The sequence below is a fragment of the Cetorhinus maximus genome, chromosome 18 (genome assembly GCF_964194155.1).
Source record: "Cetorhinus maximus chromosome 18, sCetMax3.hap1.1, whole genome shotgun sequence".
Classification (NCBI taxonomy): domain Eukaryota; kingdom Metazoa; phylum Chordata; class Chondrichthyes; order Lamniformes; family Cetorhinidae; genus Cetorhinus; species Cetorhinus maximus.
This window is the reverse complement of record NC_135896.1, coordinates 58932282-58954202: the sequence shown is the minus strand read 5'-3', so window position 1 is coordinate 58954202 and position 21921 is coordinate 58932282.

The window sequence follows — 21921 nt, the reverse complement described above, 5'->3', positions numbered from 1 at the left end:
TGACGCTTCTGCATGTCCCGCCTCCCTCCCCAAGCTGGGGAAGGGGGGGAAAGAAAGTTTCCCAAACAATTTCCGAAGGTGGTGGCACTTCTGAGAGACTAGTGGTGAAGGCAGAGTGCTGTTGAGTGCCGGGATGTTGCTTTTCTGCATCACTTCAGCATGGTCCCCTGTGCTTTGTGAGGCTCCTGATCGATCCAGGAGCATCCCACATCAGATTGTATTGGCTTCAGCATGCCAGAGCTCCTGACCGAGCACACTGATCCAGCCCCCAATTTGGAGCACTGAGTTAGGAACATTTATCTGCATTGCAGGGAGTTAGGAGGCAAACAAGGGGGTCCTCTGTCATTTCTGTGCCACTTGTACTATTGTAGTGAGCGAGGTAATGACAGAGTGACGTTGGCTTATTTTAAGGAAAGGACAAAAGACAAGGGAAAAATAATTAAACTAGTAACAACAGACTTGACTGAATAAGTTCATCGATTCATATAGCACAAAAGGAGACCATTCAGCCCACCTTGTCTATGCTGGCTCCTTGAAAGAGCTATCCAATTGATCCATTCACCATAGCACTGTATTTTTTTTCCTTTTCAAGTATTTACCCAATTCCCTTTTGAAAGTTACTATTGACTATGCTTTCACCACCCTTTTGGCGTTTGTTGCAAGGGGAATTGAGTACAAAAGTAGGTAAGCATTGCAACAGCTGAACAGGGCCTTAGTGAGACCATATCCAGGGTACTGTGTGCAGTTTTGGTCTCCTTACTTTAGAAAGGATAGAATTGTATTAGAAGCAGTTCAGAGAAGATTCACTCGACTGATTCCTGGGATGTGGGGCTTACCTTATAAAGAAAGGTTCAGCAGCTTGAAACTATACTCATCAGAATTTAGAAGAATAAGAGATGATCTTATCGAAACATATACGATCCTGTCGGGACTTGACAGCGTGGATACTGAGAGGATGTTTCTCCTTATGGGGGAGACTAGACCTAGAGGATACTGTTTAAAAATAAGGGGTCTCCCATTTAAGACGGAGAGGAGGAGAATTTTTTTCTCTCAGAAGGTCGTTAGTCTGAGGAATTCTCTTCCACAGAGAGCAGTGGAGGCTGGTTCATTGAATATATTTAAGGCTGAGTTAGACAGATTTTTGATAGTCAAAAGAGTCAAGGGTTATGGGATCAGGCAGGACAGGCTCACAATCAGATCAGTCATGGTCTTATTAAATGGCGGAGCAGGCTCGAGGGGCTGAATGGCCTACTCCTGTTCCTAATTCTTGTGTCCTTGCTCTTGTGCCTTCATGGACTGCGGCAGTTTGTGTGGTGAAGGTATACTCCCAATGTTGTATAGGGAGGCAGTTCCAGGATTGTGGCTCAGTGACGATGAAGGAATGGCGATATATTTCCAAGTCAGAAAAATGTGTGACTTGGAGGGGAACTTGCAGGTGCTGATGTTCCGTTGCCTCTGCTGCATTTGTCTTCCTAGAAAGTATAGTTTGCACGTTTGGAAGCTGCTGGTGATGGAACCTTGGAGAGTTGTGGCAGTGCATCTTGTAAGTGATTCACACTGCTGCCACTGTACACTGGTGGTGGGGAGAATACATGTATAGGTGGTGGATAGGGCACCAATCAAACTGGTTCTTCTGCCCTGATGATGTTGAGCTTCTTAAGTATTGTTGAAGCTGCACTCATCCAGATAAGTGGACAATATTCTATCACACTCCTAACTTGTACCTTGTGGAAAAACTTAGGGGAGCCTGGGGGTGAATTACTCACCACAGTATACCTAGCCCCTGATCTGCTCTTGTAGCCTCAATATATATGTCACTACTAAGTTTTTGGTCAATGTTGACCCCACGGTGTTTATGGTGGTTGATTCACTAACAGTAATACGACTGAATATCAAGGGGAGGTGGTTAGACTCTTTCTTTTTGGTGATGGTCATTGTCTAGCACTTGTGCTCGCACAAGTGTTACATGCCATTTATCGGCCCAAGTTTTGATATTGTTGCTCATCGATGGCTTCATTATCTGAGGAGTTGCAAATGGTACTGAACATTGCACAATTGTCAGCAAACATTTTCACTTCTGACCTTATGACAAAGGGAAGGCAATTGATGAAGCAGCTGAAGAAGGTAGGGCCTATGACACTACCCTGATGAACACTTGCAATGATATTCTGGGACTGAGATGATTGGCCTCCAATAACCACAACCATTTTCCTTTGTGCTAGGTATGACTCCAACCAGTGGAGAGTTTTCCCCTGATTCCCATTCACTTCAATTTTGCTTGGGTTCCTTAATTTCACACTCAGTCAAATGCTTTGATGTCAAAGGCAATCACTCTCGCCTCACCTTTGGAATTCAACTCTTTTGCTTATTATCTTTGGACCAAGGTGGTAATGAGGTCTGGAATGGATTTGACCTCGACAAAATCCAAACTAAGCAGTGGTGAACATGTTATTGTTGAGTTTGTGCCACTTGATAGCAATTTTAATGGCATCCACTACCTTATATCACTTTCCTGATGACTGAAAGGAGATAACAGGGTGATAATTGGCTGAACTGGATTTTTCCTCCTTTTTCCCACTTTGTAATGTAAATGCCAGTGTTGTAGCTGTACTGGAATAGCTTCACTAGAGTCACAACCATTTCTGGAGCACAAGTCTTCAGCACCAAAAGCATGATGTTGTTTGGCTCCATAGGATTTGCTGTATCCGGTGCTTTCAGTCATTTCTTGATATCCTGTGAAGAGAATCAAATAAGCTGAAGGTTGGCTTCTGTAACTGTAGAGACCTGAGGAGAAGCTGAGATGGATCAACCATTCAGCACTTCTGACTGAATATGGTTGCAAATGCTTCAACCTTGTCTTTTCATGTGATGCATCCTGCCATCAATGAGGATGGGGATGTTCATGATGTCTCCACCTCCTGTTAATTGTTTAATTGTCCACCCCCATCCATGATCGGATGTGATCAAACTTGAGAGCTCTGGCATTACTTAGCTCTGTCTCTGCCATGCTGCTTCTGCTGCTTAACATTCATCTCATGTGTGCTCAGTTTTGAGCTGCTGCATCTATTCTAACTCTATCCTATTTAGCACAGTGATACCACAACATGATGGAGGATGACCTCAGTGTGAAGTCTCCACAAAGACTGCTTGGTGGGCAGTCCTAACAATATTCCTGGATAAATAAAGTATCTGATCAGAGTATTGTCTGTGCAGGGGATGTAATGGGGTGCCTTTGTATACTCCCAATAGAGAATAAAGTTTCGAGGCACGATGAGTTCTAGTAATGAGGTGAAGGAATAATGGCATTCCTCAATGATGGCCTACGATCAGGAGCTAATTGAGGGCCATTTCATTAAGATTTCCATGGCTAATTATTTTGCCATTTAAGAGTTTATTTTTGAGAGGGGGTGGAACAATAAATCTTAGCAGCCACTTTTTGCAGGAAAGTTGATTTTCCAACTGTGTATCCATCTCAGCAATTTTCTTGTCATGCACAGGCTTAAATAGTTTTTATTTCTCAGAAGAAATTGGCAATTTCTGTTGTTGTCTTTTCCATCCAGATAGAACATAAATTTAGATCAACAGATGCAATTATTTATATTTAATAGCCCTGCCATTAATTTCAGTGGTAAGTCCCAGGCATTGAGAAGCAAAATGATTGTGAATGAATTCCATATATAAGCATATATATATATATATATATATATATCTATATTTCAATTTCTGAGTCTTCAATTTAATTCATTAACTGCCAGCTCTGTATAACTGCAGCTTATTGGGCATTATTAAAAAGACTGCCTTGTTAGGCTATATTTGTTTGCACTCACTCCCTTCTTGACCTTAAGTCTCATTATTGATTTCCTTGCCATTTTCGCTTCATTAATCTGAATCTAGGCTACAGAACATGGACATTTTACTGCACGAAATGTAAGAAATTACACAGCTTTTGCATATCTTCATGTCATCTTTGCAAGAATATCAATATCCTGTGTGATGGAGTAGGAGGGGAAGAAGAATAAGATATTAAGAGGAGCAAAAAATATTGAGGTTTGGCATATTTTCCACACACCCAATAAAGGCAGTGGGAGAACCAATTCATGATATTGTCAGACCATATTTATGTATGAAGCAAGCTGCCAGCATTAATTATGCTGCATTAAAGCATCTCTCTGAGAGTGTGGAAAATTCAATGGGCTTGCTACTTCTTAAAGCCAACCTGCAGTTCTTAAAGGGAAGGTGAAGTTTTCAGTAGTGATAAGTAGACAAAGCATTCATAGGAACATAAGAAATAGGAGTAAGAGTAGACATTATGGCCCCTGGAGACATCATTCAATACAATCATAGATGATCTTCTGCCTCAACTCCACTTTCCTTTCCACACCCCATATCTCCTGATCCCCTGTAAGAGCAAAAATCTATCCCAGCGTTTAATATATTCAACAATGGAGCATTCACAACCCTTTGGAAAAATGAATTCCACAGATTTACAACTTTCTGAGTGAAGACATTTCTCCTCATCTCACTCCTAAATGACCAGCCCTTCGTCCTGACTCTGTGCACCTCTTGTTCCAGATTTCCAACCTCAGTGACTGCCACGTCAACCCCCCTCATCATCTCAACCTCTCAATGACTACCCTGTCAATCCCCCTCAGAATCTCATCTCTCAGTGACTGCCCTGTCAATCCCCCTCAGAATCTCATCTCTCAATAACTGCCCTGTCAATCCCCCTCAGAATCTCATCTCTCAGTGACTGCCCTGTCAACCCTCCTCAGAATCTCATCTCTCAGTGACTGCCCTGTCAATCCCCCTCAGAATCTCACCTCTCAATGACTGCCCTGTCAATCCCCCTCAGAATCTCATCTCTCAATGACTGCCCTGTCAATCCCCCTCAGAATCTCATCTCTCAATAACTGCCCTGTCAATCCCCCTCAGAATCTCATCTCTCAGTGACTGCCCTGTCAATCCCCCTCAGAATCTCACCTCTCAATGACTGCCCTGTCAATCCCCCTCAGAATCTCATCTCTCAATGACTGCCATGTCAATCCCCCTCAGAATCTCATCTCTCAATAACTGCCCTGTCAATCCCCCTCAGAATCTCATCTCTCAATGACTGCCATGTCAATCCCCCTCAGAATCTCATCTCTCAGTGACTGCTCTGTCAAACCTCCTCAGCATCTCAACCTCTCAGTGACTGCTCTGTCAACCCCCCTCAGAATCGTGTGTGTTTCAATTAGGTCACCTCTCAGTCTTCTCAATTCCAGAGAGTATAGAATCAATTCACTCAGCCTCTCACCTTGGGTCAATCCTCTCAGCCCAAAAACTAATCTAGTGAACCTTCGCTGTACCACTTCCAAGGCAAGGATATCCTTTCTTAGATATGGAGATCAAAGCTGTGCAGGAGTGGTTGCACCAATGCTCTATACAATTGTAGCAAGACTTCGTTGCCTTTGTATTCCAGTCCCTAGCCAACATGCCATTTGCCTTCATAAAGGCTTGCAGTATCTGTAAGTTAACATTTCGTGTTCCTTGTACAAGTACACTCAAGTCTCACTTAACGTCGATATTTAAAAGTATCACACTTTTAAAAAAATTGGCTTTTCTATTCTTACCAACAAAATGAAGAACATCACATTTCCCCACATTGTACTCCATCTGTCAATTGCCCACTCATGGAACCAGTCAATATCACTTTGCAGTCTCCATGTGTCATCCTCATATCTTGCATTCTTACATTGTCAGTAAACTGCATACACTATTCTTAGTCTCTGTCTAAGTGATTAGATTGCAAATAGCTGAACTGCCAATACTGATCCTTGCAGCACTCCACTAGTTACAGCCTGCTAACTTGAAAATACCCCATTTGTTCCCTACTCTCTGCTTCCTGCCCATTAACCAATTCTCCATTCATGCCAATATATTGCCCCCAACACTATGAGCCATTATCCTGTGTATTAACCTTTTATGTGGCACCTTATCAAATGCCTTATGGTGTACATTTACTAGCTTCCCTTTGTCCACCCTTCCAGTTACATTCTCAAAAACTCTACCAAATTTGTCAAGCAAAATTTTCCTTTTGTATAATCATATTGACTCTGATGATGCTATGATTTTCTAAGTGCATTATTAAGGGTTTCTCAATAATGAATTCCAACATTTTCCTGACAACTGATAATAATCAAGATTGCCGAGGTAAGAATACTCTTTATATCTGAGATAAAAGCAAAAAACTGCGGACGCTGGAAATCCAAAACAAAAACAAAAATACCTGGAAAAACTCAGCAGGTCTGGCAGCATCTGCGGAGAGGAGCACAGTTAATGTTTCGAGTCCGAATGATCCTTCAACAGAACTAAGTAAAAATAGAAGACAGGTGAAATATAAGCTGGCTTAAGGGGGTGGGGGGGTGGTGTGTGTGTGTGTGTGTGTGTGTGTGTGTTGGCGGGGGGTGGGGGGCGGGGGGAGGGGGAGGGGTGACAAGTAGAGCTGGATAGAGGGCCAGTGATAGGTGGAGATAACCAAAAGATATCACAGACAAAAAGACAAAGAGGTGTTGAAGGTGGTGATATTATCTAAAGGAATGTGCTAATTAAGGGTAGAAAGCAGGATGAGCAAGGTAAACGTTAACTGTGCTCCTACCCGCAGATGCTGCCAGACCTGCTGAGTTTTTCCAGGTATTTTTGTTTTTGTTTTACTCTTTATATCTGGCTTTCTCCCTTCCAGCCCTGCAATACTGGACTTCAGCCCAAGCACTAACAACTCTCCCTGACCTCCCACCCACCTCTCACTGAACAGGCCCCTCCTTCAATTACAATGGAACAGTTCATTACATCGTTTTCTGTTTGCACTCACACACTCAACATCAGCTACTGCCCTCACATTAATCCTCTCTTTTTCCCATATTTGCTAATGCTTCTTCCTCTCAGTGTGCTCACTTCCACTCGCAATGCTGAGAAATCTCTCAGCTCTCCATACTCGCCTTGGGAAAAAAGTGCTCTGAATTGGAAGATCTTCATTCCGCAGGGTATAGTTGCGGGTGTGGGATGGAGTTTGGCCCACCACCCCGGATGCAAATTGAAGGCGGCCACAGGGGTTGCCGAGTACTGAGAGGAGTCTGGTTAAAATTACCACCTCATTTCTCTGGGAATTCATCCAGTTGTTTCCTTAAATATTAGGACAACTAAGCCTCACCCCCTCACAGACTCTCAACCTCCACCCATTTCCAATGCCCATCCATGCCAACTTTTGCCAACCTATGATCTTCACCCACCCGCATGGCCCCTTTGGCCCTAGGACAACTTAGTTCCAACTCAATACATGCAACCTCACCCACCACACTTTGCCCTTACGGCCTCCATGCCAACTCACCCAACATCCACCATGGGGGGACTTCAGAAGCCATGCTGAGATGAAATAATTTAAAAAATATCTATTACAGGCTTCACTATATAAAAAATACTGTCATTTATGAACCCTATTCAATATATATTATCCCCTCAAGTACTTAATCCCGTATTAAAACAAACATTGTATTCATCAAAGACTGCTAATCCTTTAATATGGCTATGAGCTGTCAATCAAGCTGTGAATTTACCATCCATCACTGTGCTAATGATAGGCTGTGGAAGCAGTCAAGCAGTATTAATGTTATAATGATAGCACTTAGGGTTATGGCAACAAGTAGCAATTGAAATTGCTAGCACAGATTCTTTTTCAACTCAGACATATGCAAGTTGCTTTTTTTTTTCAATTTATAAAGGGCGGGCTATCTAAATCACTTGACAGCTTGACAGCCCCATAGACCTTATCTGCCCTTCATGACTACATCATTACATCTACTCTAAAAATTCATAAGTCCCAAACTGCAGCAAAAGACCCTTGTTCCAGTAAAAAATGGGGTCTGTTTGAACTCAGCGCTAAGTTCAAATAGCCCTGCTGAGTTTGGGGTTATCTCATGTATAATTAACATTCCATCCCCATTCCCCTAACAGTGAAAATGGGATCTGTCAGAAATGGGGATAGGACCTCTGGATCTGGGTCCCACCCAACATTTTTAAAGGTTCACGGAGTCTCCATGACTCTGGAAAAATCTAGTCCTATGTTTGGCTTCTTCAGACATATTCACTTTACCATAATCTTTAATAGGGTGCACTCTAACCCGCACTCAATTGCTTGCAGCAGAAACTGACAAACAATCAGTTTGACACTTCAAGAGAGAGGTCCCATTGCTAATCTTGACTTTAGCGGAAGAGGCTGCCACCGACATTGTTGACTGAATGATACCACACATCATAGGGGATGGCCAAGCTGGAAGCTATATACAAAAGGGCTTTTGGGTATTTTTACTTCTTTTGCTCTTTCCACTTAACCCTTTTGCTCACAAATTCCCTTAGATTTAAACTTATATAGCATCACAATTTGACACTGCATTGAGTTGCCAGTCATCTGCTACTGCTTATCATGCCCTTCTATGTTCAACTATTTCTCTCCGACCTAACACCAGGTCCTACAGCTAACTCCCATTTGGCAGCTTCACAAAGGGGGAGAAGCCTCCCAAACCATCACTCGCTTTTATTCTTCCAAGTGCCAGCAGGAAATCGGAAGAACCTGGTTAAACAGTCAGTTAGAGCAGCCAGTACTGGCTGTTTTATTCAGTATATATGAGCAGGATCAGGTTGAAAAGGAAGCTAAGGAAATGGTTCACTGGAAGGCAAGCTCAGAGTCTGCTTCCACTTAAGAACTAGGATAGAGATGCAGACTTTAGAGGCCTGGCTTTTAAAAGAATAATTGTTGCCTGTACCAGATTGCTTGGCAAAGAGTTACTGCAACATGTCAAAGATTGTGGAGGAGTCCATTACTAAACTGTGTAGGGTTTTGGTGCATGCCATTGTCACGACAGCCACAGTGCATGTGGTAAAGTGACACTGCAGCTATGCCTTTCATATATAAATTTACGGCACCAGTCAGAATCTCTCAGAGAGGTTCATACTTGGGCTATGCAAACTCTGGCTATATCATTACAACCAAATGTATCAGGGTCGGAGACCAAATGGATAAGGAGTTCAATCTGATTATGGATATCCTACAGTCTGCATTCCCAGAATTCAGTCAGAACCTCATCCCAATAGCATAAGAGTAGAATGGGAGTGAAACATGGTGCCCTCTCTCAGCTGGTACATCTGCACCCTCACCACCCCCTCAACCTATACCTGTCACTGCACAACAATGCCAGGTGGGCTAGACTGCCCCAGCAGCAGCTGATTTGACGAATTCTGTAGCCTGGCCCACAGAGATTATTAATCATGTGCATTTCAAGAGCCACAGCAACCTTTTGCCTCACATGCTTTAATACCACTAGAGTACTAGATGAGGTAAGAGAGCATGGGCTAGCACCTGAGTGATATGAAGGGATATGTGTAAGCCAGTAAAAGGATAAACCATTTTTAAACCCCAGTATGCAGAGTGGTGATGTAGTTGCTGGTGATGGTACAGCATCAGGTGACTATCGATTCTGATGTTTGGGCAGATTGTGTTATCCTAGTTATATCATAAGCAGCCTGAAAAATACTGAAGGTATAGTCAATGACACCCTGAACTTGGGGAAACATCTACAATCTGTGCAAAGCCCAAAACCCTGCTGATTTAATTTAATCATTGAAAAGTAATTTGCCAAAAACTATGATAAACAGTAAGCTAAACATCTCATGAACATTTGCAGCATTTTAAATGAGAATAGCCGAGAATCTTTTTAAATAGTGTTGGAAATGTGGAAATCATCACCTTTCACGGAAATTGCATTGGGATTTTAATTGAGTCCTTTGACCAATTTTTCAATATCTTAAGAAGGCCCACACTTGTTACCAACAGGAAACTGACCACTTGAATCAAGATCCACCTAAATTCCGAACAGGCAGATCTTGGCCCATTGAGTACTTGGGAGGTTTCCTTCTTGGGGGGAATTGACATTCCATAATTTTCCATTTACAGGCCTAAACCGGACAGTACCTTGGTGAAAATCAGCCCCACAATGCCTTGCTTCCACTATAAGTTCTCTCCACAAGGCTGAATGCTTTATGATCTCAACTTCAAAGCTTTCCTCTTAACTCAACTAAATTACCCACACCCTCGAGGGTAATTTTTAACTTTCGGCGGAATCGTCTGGTCCCGATGGCAGTGGGCATCGTTGGGGGTGAGCGGAACCTAATTTCAATACTTTAGCACTTTATTATAAGCCCTGCTCAGCAGAATCATCCACCCTCACGCTGGACTATTGGGCAGGTCGGTGTGATTGCACACTGATGTGTTTCACAACTGTACATAAGCAACGTGCACCTGGTGAGCTGCACTTTGCTTGGGATTTTGAGGTTTGTTTGTCTACCTTGCTTTGGGAAGCACTCGTGGTCATCAGCCCCAGGTTTTGCAGGCAGCACCACATCACTTTTAGGGCTCATGGGCAGCTCTCTACATAGCAGACCAGCCTTGAGGTGGGGGTGGTTTTACAATGGCTGCAGGGCTAGGGCTTGCTTGGGAAAGGGGGAGAAGAGGCCTCAGGCAAGGGAAGAGGTTGCATGGCGAGGGCTGCACTGGGAAAGGAGGGTATCCCAGGGTGTGTGTGGGTACACATATTGATCTGTGCAAGTGGCCTCAAGATGGTGAGGGCTGAGGAAGCAGTCTCCAGGGGAGATGAAGCCAAATGGAGATGTGAGGGTGTGTGTGAGAGAGTGAGTGATGATGTCCCTTGAGCTGGCAGTGAGTGAGATACCAGTGAATGCGTGATTGCCTTATGCGTGTGGGTTTAGAGTGATAAGATGGTTGTCTTACCCTGGTGGCATGGGTGAGATCATTCATCCATTTTGTGCACTGGATGGCTGACCTCTTTAATGCAGCATTGGCACTAGTCACCTCTGCCACCGCCTCCCAAGCCAGAGTGGTAAGGCTGATGGGCCCCCAGCAGCCAGAGTTGAGATACAGGGCATCGCAGTGGGCTTTCATGGCATCCAGAAAGCATCCCAGGAATGTGCTGCCGAATCAGGTAGTCTGCTCTCTTCTTGGTTTTTGGGGCCATGTCTTCACTGGATCAGCCCTGGGCTGCGAGCATTGAGAAGTGCGCGCGTGGCTGCGGCTTAAATATAATGGCTGGCATGAGGGAGCAGTGAGGTAATGGCACAATGGGCAAATCGGAGGCCGCCTGCCAGTGAGACAGCATGTTTCCTGTGGCTGCATAATTAATGAGGTGGGAAAAGGACGGTATGACGTGAAAACCCGCTATTGCGGCCGGTGGGTAAAACGCCTATTTTCACACCTGCTAGTGCAAATCTGGGACCATCCCACCCTTTGTTACTTGCCCACCCATTCTAGAATGCACCTCATCTTTGTCCCTTTACCCCCCTCAGAGTCATCCTGATAGGAAAATTAAACTCTTCATCACAGTTTCCTTTTTATATAGCTTTAGAATCTGCACATCAGCACAGTATAAATATGAACATGAAATGTGGCAAGGGTTCACCTTTGATCTCTATGGCTTGTCAACAGTGGTGAATTTTTTGATTATGTGTCAGCCACCATCAAAGCTGAATTCTTCAGATGTCAAATCTGTTTCAATATGAGTGCAGTAAATCATTGCACTGAAAGCAAAATCAAATGAAGTAGCTTTGAGCAGATTGATTCTACCTGCTACTGTAAAGCTAATTATATGTACACAGATCTTGACAGATATTCCATAACAGCTGAACAAATGTAAAACGTCACTATGATATTCTCGCCATATCACTGGACGGATTGCCTTTTCTCTCTGGGAGAATTAGCAGTTGATAGGGGAATAGATGTGGAAAACTTTCTGTTTTTAAAGTTCAGGCACATTGGGCAGAATTTTTAGCTTGGCTTGCGGGCACATGCCTGACCCACTTGAGTGTAAAATAGCGCATGATGATGTCGGGCAAGCGTCCCAACATTATCCCGCACGCGCGTGATATTTCGGTTGGCAGGCACGCGTGAAAGTCGGAAGGGCACCCACCGACAAGTAAGAGGGATAATAAGCCCATCAAAGTTTCAATTGTCCCCGACTTTTGGTGGTCCATCCAACCTTACGGTTGGCGGACGGGCAAATCTGCCAGGCGGACTTTGCATTTTTGATGAAACCTCATGCAAGGGCAGGATGAGGGTTCCTTTACTAAATAACAAACAATGTATGGACAGAATTTTCACCATGCAAATGTTCAGGTGATTGATTGTGACGCGTTGACATTTTTTTCCAGATTTTAAAATCTTTCTTTACTGCTTTTAAATTCTTCAGCTGCGTCAGGCAGCTCTCTGCCTTCAGGGAGTTTTCATTCCGAGCTCCCCCGCACCTATGCTTACATCAGTGCCCGCCCTCCTCCTGCCCCCACCCTGGCAGCGCTGAGCATTGCAGTGTGCGTTTCACGCTGGCTGAACGTTAATTGGCCAACCAGCCTGAAATCGTGGTTGGCAGTCAATCACGGGCAGCAGTCCCTTTCCCGTTCGGTCCCGGGCCCGCCGATTGCACCCGTATGCCGACCTACAAATCCTGCCCATTTATTTCCCTACACCCATTTTGCAATTATTTATAAGCATCAGCTTTTGTTGTAGCAAGGTCTCTAACACCGCTTGCCAGTTACTTAGGCCTGCCCTTGTATGTTTAATGCTTAAAGTTTTTTTCACTGTAATTTGCTGAAAGTGCAAGTTGATAATGTTGCAGGCAGTCAAAACAGGGCACCTGGAACTTGAATGAATCAGGATAAGAAACAGGGTATCTCCTTAGCCCATCAGAACTATACAATGTAAGGATACCAAAGGAAGTGAAAATTAGAGAGGATGAATTCAATGCCAAATAAGACCCAGAAGCAGAGGTAAAGGGCGGGATTTTCAGCCTCGACATGGGTGGCATCATTCGGAAAAATTCCTGGCTAGGCCCGACTTCCCGCCCTCGGCAGAAAGAGCCCACAAGGATGGGCTTTTCATCATGAGGGAGCAGGTGCGGGCTGCATTCAGGCCAGCCGATCCAGGCAAAAGTTCAGATCTAGCCATAGAGGCTGCCAGGTGCCAAGGTGGGCTGTTTAAAAGGCTTGCCTTAATGCTGTGGGACTTCATCCCAGTTCAAATAAAAACAGAACGGCCCTTCAGCCTTCACCCCTCATACTCCCCATGCCCCACCCATGTCACCTCATGCCCTCAGCCATCTCCTATGGCCCCTCATGCCCCCATGCCAAGGTATGCCCCTCAAACACCCCCTATGACCCCTCATAAAACCATGTCAAGCAATGAAAGTTCCATGCCCATTCACCCACTAAACACTGTATAGAAAAAATGAACGCTATAGTGACAGTAGGATGTGTAACAAAGATCTTAAAAAAGGCATTATTGATAACTTTCCACTTTCTTGAAAACAACCTTCCTTTTACTATAGGCTGATAAAAGTGTCAATCATCTAGGTTCTTTAAAGTATCAATAGCACTAGCTGCAAACACTTGAGACTACTTTAGCTTGTGTAAATAAACATTGTGAAATTTACAGCAAAGATCGAGAGCCAGAGGTGTTAATCAAGCAATGTTTTTTTCTGGAGTTCCTGTGTTCTAGTATGCTAATAGATTTTTGGAATGCCACCCAAGAATACATAATGAGGCTTGGCTAAGAGCCCAGATATCTATTAGTCTGTTGCAACACCTGAGCCCCAGGGAAAATGTTGCTTGATTGGTAGTTCTTGCTCTTGATCTATGCTGTCAATTTCACAATGTTTATTTACACAAGATAAAGAGTGTTCAGGTGCTTACAGTTTCTACTACTGTTGCTTTAAAGAGTCGGAATGACTGACACATATTGGCCTGTAATAGAAAGGAGTTTTTGTTTAAGAGAGTGAAAAGTTGTCAATGAATGACTGGGTTAATTTTTTAAAAAGCTCTTTTTTACACATCCTGCTGTCTCTATAGGGTTCATTGGTTCTATACAGTATATTGTAGGTGAATGGGCATAGTTAGCATCGGGGGGACATGAGGGGTCATAGAGGTTGTTGGGGAGCATACCTTGGCATGGGGAGCATGATCTTACTTTTCAAAGGGTACAATCATGCAGACTATAATTTATGACACCCCCGAGGTGCCGTGCACCACAACTCTTTGAAAAGCTGCTCAACATCATAAAAATTGCAGACAGCTAGGACATGCCTATCCCCGCAATGCAGCCAGCCAGATCAAGAGTGCAGGGTGTAGGCTTACATCCCAAACCAGACTGCACCCTTAAAAGGCACTCCTAAAAATTGGAAAGCCCGGAAATGGAGTTGGGAACCCTGGGATAGTGCCCCAGCCACCATTTTAAAGGGCTCCTATGTCCTCCTGACTCACTGAAAATCCAGCCCAAATAGAGGATAAGAAAGATTAGATTAAGAGAGAAAAACAAAAGAGATAGAAGGAAATTTTTAAAAATACTTAAAACATTACATTTTTAAAATATCTAACAACAATTAAAACTTGAAAGAATGAACATAGGAACATAGGAGCAGGAGTAGGCCAATCAGACCCTCAACCCTGCTCTGCCGTTCAATTAGACCATAGCTGATCTTTTACCTCAATGCCATTTTTTCATACTATTCCCGTTCCCCTTGATGTCATTAGTGTCTAGAAATCTATCGATCTCTTACCTTAAACATACTCAGTGACTGAGCTTCCACAACCCTCTGGGACACAGAATTCCAAAGATTCACTACCCTCTGAAATATCTCCTATCTCAGTCCTAAATAGCTTTCCCCTCTGGATCCCCTGATTCTAGACCCCACAGTCATAGCAAACATCCTTCCAGCATCTATCCTGTCTAGCCCCTTAAAAATTTTGTAAGTTTCAATGAGATTACCTGTCATTCTTCTAGACTCTAGAGAACACAGATCGAGTTTCCTCAATTTCTCCTCATTAGACAGTCCCGCCATCCCAGGAATTAGTCTGGTGAACCCCCACTGCACTCCCTCTATGGCAAGGATATCCTTCATTTGGAAAGGGGACCAAAACTGTACGCAATACTGTTCTATACAATTGAAGCAAGACATCTTTACTCCTGTGTTCAAATTCTCTTGTGATAAAGGCCAACCTACCATTTGCCTTCCTAATTCCTTGCTGCACCTGCATGTTAGCTTTCAGTGACTTATGAACAAGGACAACCAGGTTGCTTTGGACATAAACACTCCCCAATCTCCCACCAATTACAAAATGTTCTGCACCTCCTTCCTACTAAAGATGATAATCATACTTATCCATGTTATATTCCATCTGCCATGTTCTTGCCAACTCACTAAGCCTGTTCAAATCCCCTAGAAGCGTCTTTGCATCATCCTCGCAGCACATATTCCCACCTAGCTCTGTGTCATCTGCAAACTTGGAAATATTACATTGGGTCCCCACATCCAAATCATTGATATAGATTGTGAACAATTGGGGCCCAAGTACAGATCCCTACGGTTTCAAACTAGCCACAGACTTCCAACCTGAATGAAATTCCATGCTTGTAATATTTGATTTTCAGTCTCAGATATATTGTCTAGCAGTAAATAATACTTATCACCATGGCCCAGGTCTTCCAATGAGGATTGGAACCCCTATTTCCAACACCGATCAGACAAAAAATAACGTACTTACCTTCCTCCGATTTTTCTGGCCAATCTGGCCACACCTCATTTTTAGGAAGATAAGAGCAGCAGTAAGCCATCCGACCTGTCGAGCCATTCAAACAGATCATAGTTGATAATCTACCTCTATGCCCTTTTTCCCCACTATCCCAATATATCTTGATGTCATTAGTATCTATAATTCTATTGATGTCTGTCTGGAACTTGCTCAATGTCTGAGCCTCCACAGCCCTCTGGGGTGGAGAATTCCAAATATTTACCACCCTTTGACTGAATAAATTCCTCCTCACTTCAGTCTGAAATTACCTGTTTTGCCAGGGCTCCTTTGTGCCATGCTCAATTCAATGCTGATGTGAGGAGAGTGAGTCTCGCTTCTCTCCTAACATTAAATTCTTAATTCTATACCTGGATCAAGACTGTGATCAACTGAATGTCAATGTGTAATGGATGAATAGGTTTGGTGGATGACATTGATGATGACCACTTCCATCACTTTGATTATAAAGAAACTGGCAGGGCATTAATCGGAATGCTTAGATGTATCTTTTTTTTGTGAATAGGCGATAGCTAAGCAATTTTCCTAAGTATTGCAGCTGAATTGGAACAGCTTTGTTCAGGGAATGTTTTTGGAATATGTAACCCCAGCGGTATCCAGAGCACTCAGCTGTTTCCTAATCTCATTGTGAAGTGAATTGGATTGGTTGGGCATTGGCACTTATGACTTTTGAGACCTTAAGAAAAGACTAACTAAGTTTGTTCACTCAGCCAGTTTTGCACAGTCAGGTGGGCTTACAAGGTCCCATAGCATGCTATGAAGAAGGGTAGATGATTTCACCCAGTGACCTGGCCAACATTTATCCCTCAAGTAACACTATCGAAAACAGATTATCAGGCCATTTATCTAATTGCTGTTTGTTGGGTCTTGCTGTATGCAAATTAATTGCCAGGTATGCCCATTACAACAATGACCACACTTTGTATGCACTTCATTGTCTATGAAGCAAGTTGGGATGTCCTCAGAATGTGAATGGCACTTTATAAATGTAAGTTCTTTTTTTCTAACTCTGATGCATCGAGGAAATGCGTCACTGGTAGGAGAAGAAGCTTAGTTATATTGAATTTAAAGGGACGGAGACAATTAAAGTGTCAAAAAGAGGGATGTTCCTAAGTGAAAAGCGCATGATGAGGAGTTTCTTCTAAGCCATTGCACCAATAAGTCATCACCACAGCTTGACTGCAAGAAGCTGCGCCAAGTTTCAGTTAACAACTGACTGTTACCTGTCCCTGCAAACATGCAAGCTCTATGTTGTACTGTGTCCATGCAACAGATGGTAGGGTTTGGCATACCTCCCCCTTTCTTGAGAAGGCAGATCATCACAGTCACTTGCAGATGGGCTGCAGAAATGGTTGGTGGCACCTTGACAGGTACAGTCAAACAGGTAATGCTGGCTTCTGATCACTCTGACATGCCTTCTTGCCTGCAGGACTGTCAAAAGGCCTTCTCTGGCTCTGCACATTCCCATATTCCATTGCTCACACTCAACTCTGTTATCCTCTGTGTAGTGATGGTTTTAAATGGTTTTGTATCTGCTGATTTATCTGCATTTGTTATTTATTCCAATAAAACTGTGAACTGAAAAGTGGTAAATTAAATTTGTACTTAATCTTCAACTGTACTAGACCCTGAACACTTATTTGTTGGTGACCCTAGTCTCATCAGAGGGCCACTGTAGAACACGTCCGCTCAACTTCAGAGCCCTCCTACCCCTTTACATTTCCTGCCCCCTCTTTTGAGATCTTCCAGGCCCACAATGGTAGACTTTCACTTGGTGGTGAGAATCCAACAGCCTGCAGTGCATGGTGACTAACTCCAGACCAAAGGAAATAGTTTGGAACTAGGGAAGGTTTAAAGGAGTGGGTGGAGGTCCTGTTCTGCTTAAACTCTGCCCTTAAAAGAAGAATTCTGATTCTATGGTCAAAGACTGAATCAGTTTTCATGCCATATTGTTCTCAGCTATATTATTCTCATCAAGTAGCTAGTACGCTATGTTATTTCTCAGTGGAACACATTGGATACAGGAGAACCCAACATGGTACAAATTCTGACTCTCCGCTCAAGTATTGATGGTGAATAAATATGAGTAAAGAAATTACTTTTGTATCTGAGTGGGAATAATTAAGCCGATCTTAGTATTCAAATGCTGGATATGAAAAATGCAGATTTAATTACCTCATTGCACTTTGCATCCTCGTCGGGTATTTAATTATGGAGACTCATCAATCCACAGTCAATGGACAATGTGGTTTCATTTCTCCAACCCATCAATTTGAAGCCAATTTAGTAAAGGTAATATTAGTTAATTGCTGACTCCTGCTTATGATAATCAGTCAGATATTTGAGCACTGAGTAACCTTACTGGTTTTTAAAGTCTGCAATTTACTGCTGTAAGAATGGTAATAGTGGAAGTGGAAAACCAAATCAAAAACAGTCCAAGGACCCAGTTCCGAATTTCTCCTGGCTTAGTGTGTATAGGAGATGGTAAGTGATGATATTTTATAACAATAAAAGCAGACAAAATATTGAATCATAAATTTAGAATATAGAAAATCAAATGCTGAAATTACTCCTAAATCTAGAAACCTTATGCCACGGAACAGCTGTATAACTTCAAGTAGAATGTATTTTTTTACACAGTTAGATATAAGCAACAAAATATGCAGCTAAAGAAGGAATCAATGAACCAATGATGCTGAAAACTGACTATTGAAAGATATAAAAACAAGTTGAGCAGAATTTCCTGTCTGTCGGGCGGGTGGGCCCGACCCAATATCCGGCGGGTGCAGAGCCGATCGCCGCCAGCGAAGCGGGCCACACCGCCATTTTACGTGGGAGGGCCAGTTAAGGCCCACCCAGCGTGACGTCCGCCGGGAAGTGCTATGCGCTCCCTGTGCGGGCGGGGGGGAACCCCGAAAAGTGAGAGTGCGCTCTTTCGCGCATGCTCATGAAAGAGCGCACATCTCCCTGAGGCTAAATGCAGCTTCAGGGAGATCGCTTTGACTTTTAACACTATTGAAAAATAGAGAAAATAAAAATTCCTTACATGTCTCCTCATGTGACAATGTCACATGGGTTGGGACATGTTCATAATTTACAGAACAACTTTATTACAATTTTTAAAACCCTGCATGAAACATCATCCCGCCGCTGGATGAGGTTTCATGTTTTCTGTATTTGCCGCCGGGGTTCCTGGCCTGCCCACCAACCTTAAGGTTGGACGGGCAGGTCCTTTAACTGGTTAAATGATCCTATCAATGGCCTCAAGTGGCCATTGACAGGTTGGCGGGCCCACAGCTGAGTTTGCTGTGCCCCAGCCTTCCTGAAAATTTAAATGGGGCGGGGTGAAGTCGGGGGTTCTGCCTGATGTCATCCCGCGTCATTTTACGTGTCGTTGAGTGGGCCCCGCCCCCTGCTCGTCGACGGCAAAATCCTGTCCGTTGATTTTTATGCAAAATACAAAATAGCCCCAAGGGCCTTGTGATACACTTCTGGTGTATCTCCATTAAGAGTGCCACAGAAGTCCCTGGGTATGGGTGAGAACCCAGATGCATTGGGTCCTTACCTTTGCTGGGAATTTCTGGAGGCTCTTGACTGGGGCAGAATCTCCATCCTCCACAAACATAGTCTCTTGTGTCAGGCAGAACTGGGGTAGAGAATCCCTAAACTGGGAATTCTCACTTCTCCAATCTTATTGTTCCAGCATACCTTTGGAGGCTAATCTGTTCGGTGAGATGAGAAGTACCAGCCCTCAGAAGGATATAAATGGGCCCCACCTGAAGTCCAGGCCAGGGAAGCAGCCTTGATTTCCTGGAGAAGTCGCATAGCAGTGATACAGCATTAAAAAATAATAAATGTGGTATAAATCAGCCATTTTCAACCTTTTTTCTTTACAAGGGCTCTGTTTTTATTCTGTAAATCTTTAAGCAAATTCACCAATAATGTTTTTGTAAAATCATGAAATAAAGAGCAATTTACTTTTCATAAACCAGTTCAGATAATTGTCACATTGTAAGCGAAATCAATGGGTGGAATCGTTCCAGATTTGCACTAAGTGCAGTAGCCCTGGGTTCCAAGAGCTTTGATGAGTTGGTAATCCTTGTGAAAAGCCACTTTCAGCTGAAATTTTCAGTAACAACGCAGCATTGTAAATTCAATTCATGGTGTCGCGCCCTTGGAGAGACAGTCGCTTGCTATGTAGCAGTCTTAAAACAACTGATAGAGCACTGTGAGTTCAGGACGTTGATTAACGACATGTTAACGGACCGATTAGTGTGTGGGGTTAACCAGTACACTGTTCAAACAACGGTTGCTGTCAGAAACAAACTTAGACTTCATCAAGGCGCTGGATTTGGCGCTGACATTGGAAAGCACATTCAGGGATTCAGGAGCAATCAAGGGAGCACAAAATGGCGCCATCCATCACGTCGGGAGGGAAGCACCGGTTAGAAATGGCGTGGAAGTGCAGGATTCCATGTAATGGCGGGAAACAGATACCTTTAACAGACCAGCAAATGCACTGGTTTAACAGGGAAAACCCACATTAGTAACAGCAGAAATGGAACCAGACAGCTCGCAAACTAACAACAATTTAAAAGAATCGAGTGTTTCTACTGCCATCGTAATGGGCACATTATGCGATACTGTAAAGACAGATTGCGATAAGATTTTAAACAAAAAGGTAGAAATTGTGAAATCCACATAATAGAGGAACCAGAAGAAACAGAGTCAGATATTTACTCACTACACAGCTTAAACATGGGTAAAACTAGAGCCAATCCAGTGGAAGTCGACGGAAAACCCACCCGAATAGACATGGATGCAGGGGCATCCACGGCAGTTATAGGGGAACATACATTCAAATACCTGAATGGAGGAGGGCACTCACTAAATCTGGAAAATTTAGGTGCTAAATTAAAGATGTGTAGTGTTGAAGATATACGAGTAAGAGGTATATACAAGGTTCCAGTACAGTATGGAAGCCAGTCTGTTAATTTACCCCTGATAGTGGTAGCAGGTCTACTGTCTACTTGGTCGGAATTGGCTTAAAGAAACAAAGTTGGAGTGGACTGTGATTTTTCAACTCAGAATGAAAGATCTGCAAGAATTATTACAGAAACATGCATTTGTGTTCAGGGAAGAGCTCAGGAAGATTCAGGGGCTGCAAGCTAAAATCCACATGGATCCTGGGGCGACGCCCAGATACTTGAAGGTGAGGCCAGTCCCCTATGCATTACAAAAGTTGATGTTGAATTAGACAGGCCTGAAGGGTTGGGAGTCTTACAACCTGTACAATTTTCCGAATGGGCAGCGCCCTTAGTTCCAGTACTAAACCTGACCAGAGTGTGCGAATATGCTGGGACAGCAAGTTGATTGTTAACAAAGTGACCGGACTTGACAGGCATCCTATATCAAAAATTGATGAATTGCTTTCTAAGCTAGCAGGGGGAACCGCATATATGAAACTCAACATGAGCCACACTTACCAGCAAGTCGAGCCAACAAACATAAGAGATTATACCAATATACCAGGTTACCCTTCAGAGTCTCATTGGCTTGTGCCATTTTCCAATGGACTATGGAAAATTTACTTCAAGCTTTACCCCACATGGTGGTTTATCTCGATGATGTCCTTGTAACAGGACTAACTGCTGAAGAATACCTGGCTAACCTGGAAGTGGTATTGAAGCATTTCTCACAAGCCAGAGTTCGACGTTTTATGTTTGACATTTGAAAAGAGAAAAATGTACCTTCCAAGCAAAAGAAGTGGTTTACCTGGGACATAGGGCCTTCACCTAATAGAAGGCAAGGTAAGAGCCATTCGTGAGGCAATAGCCCTGAAAAACACCGTAGAACTCAAGTCCTTCTTGGGAATGATTAACAACTATGGCTATTTTCTCCTAAATTTGTCAACAGTACTGGCTCCATTATATGGTTTACTCAAGAACACCCAAAGGTGTTCTTAGCAAGCTCCACAACAACAGGCTTTTATGATAGTAAAGCAGTTGCTACATTCATCGGCCCTGTTGGTACATTTTGACCCAAAGAAAGAACTAATTTTAACCTGTGATGTGTCCCCTTATGGAGTAAGGGCAGTATTCCCCTACTGGATGGCAGATGGCTCCGAAATGCCCATTGGTTATGTGTCAAGAACACTCAGTGTGGCAGAACCAAGATACTCACAAATAGAGAAAGAAGTTTATCCATTGTATTTGGTGTTAAGAAATTCCACCAGTACATCCATGG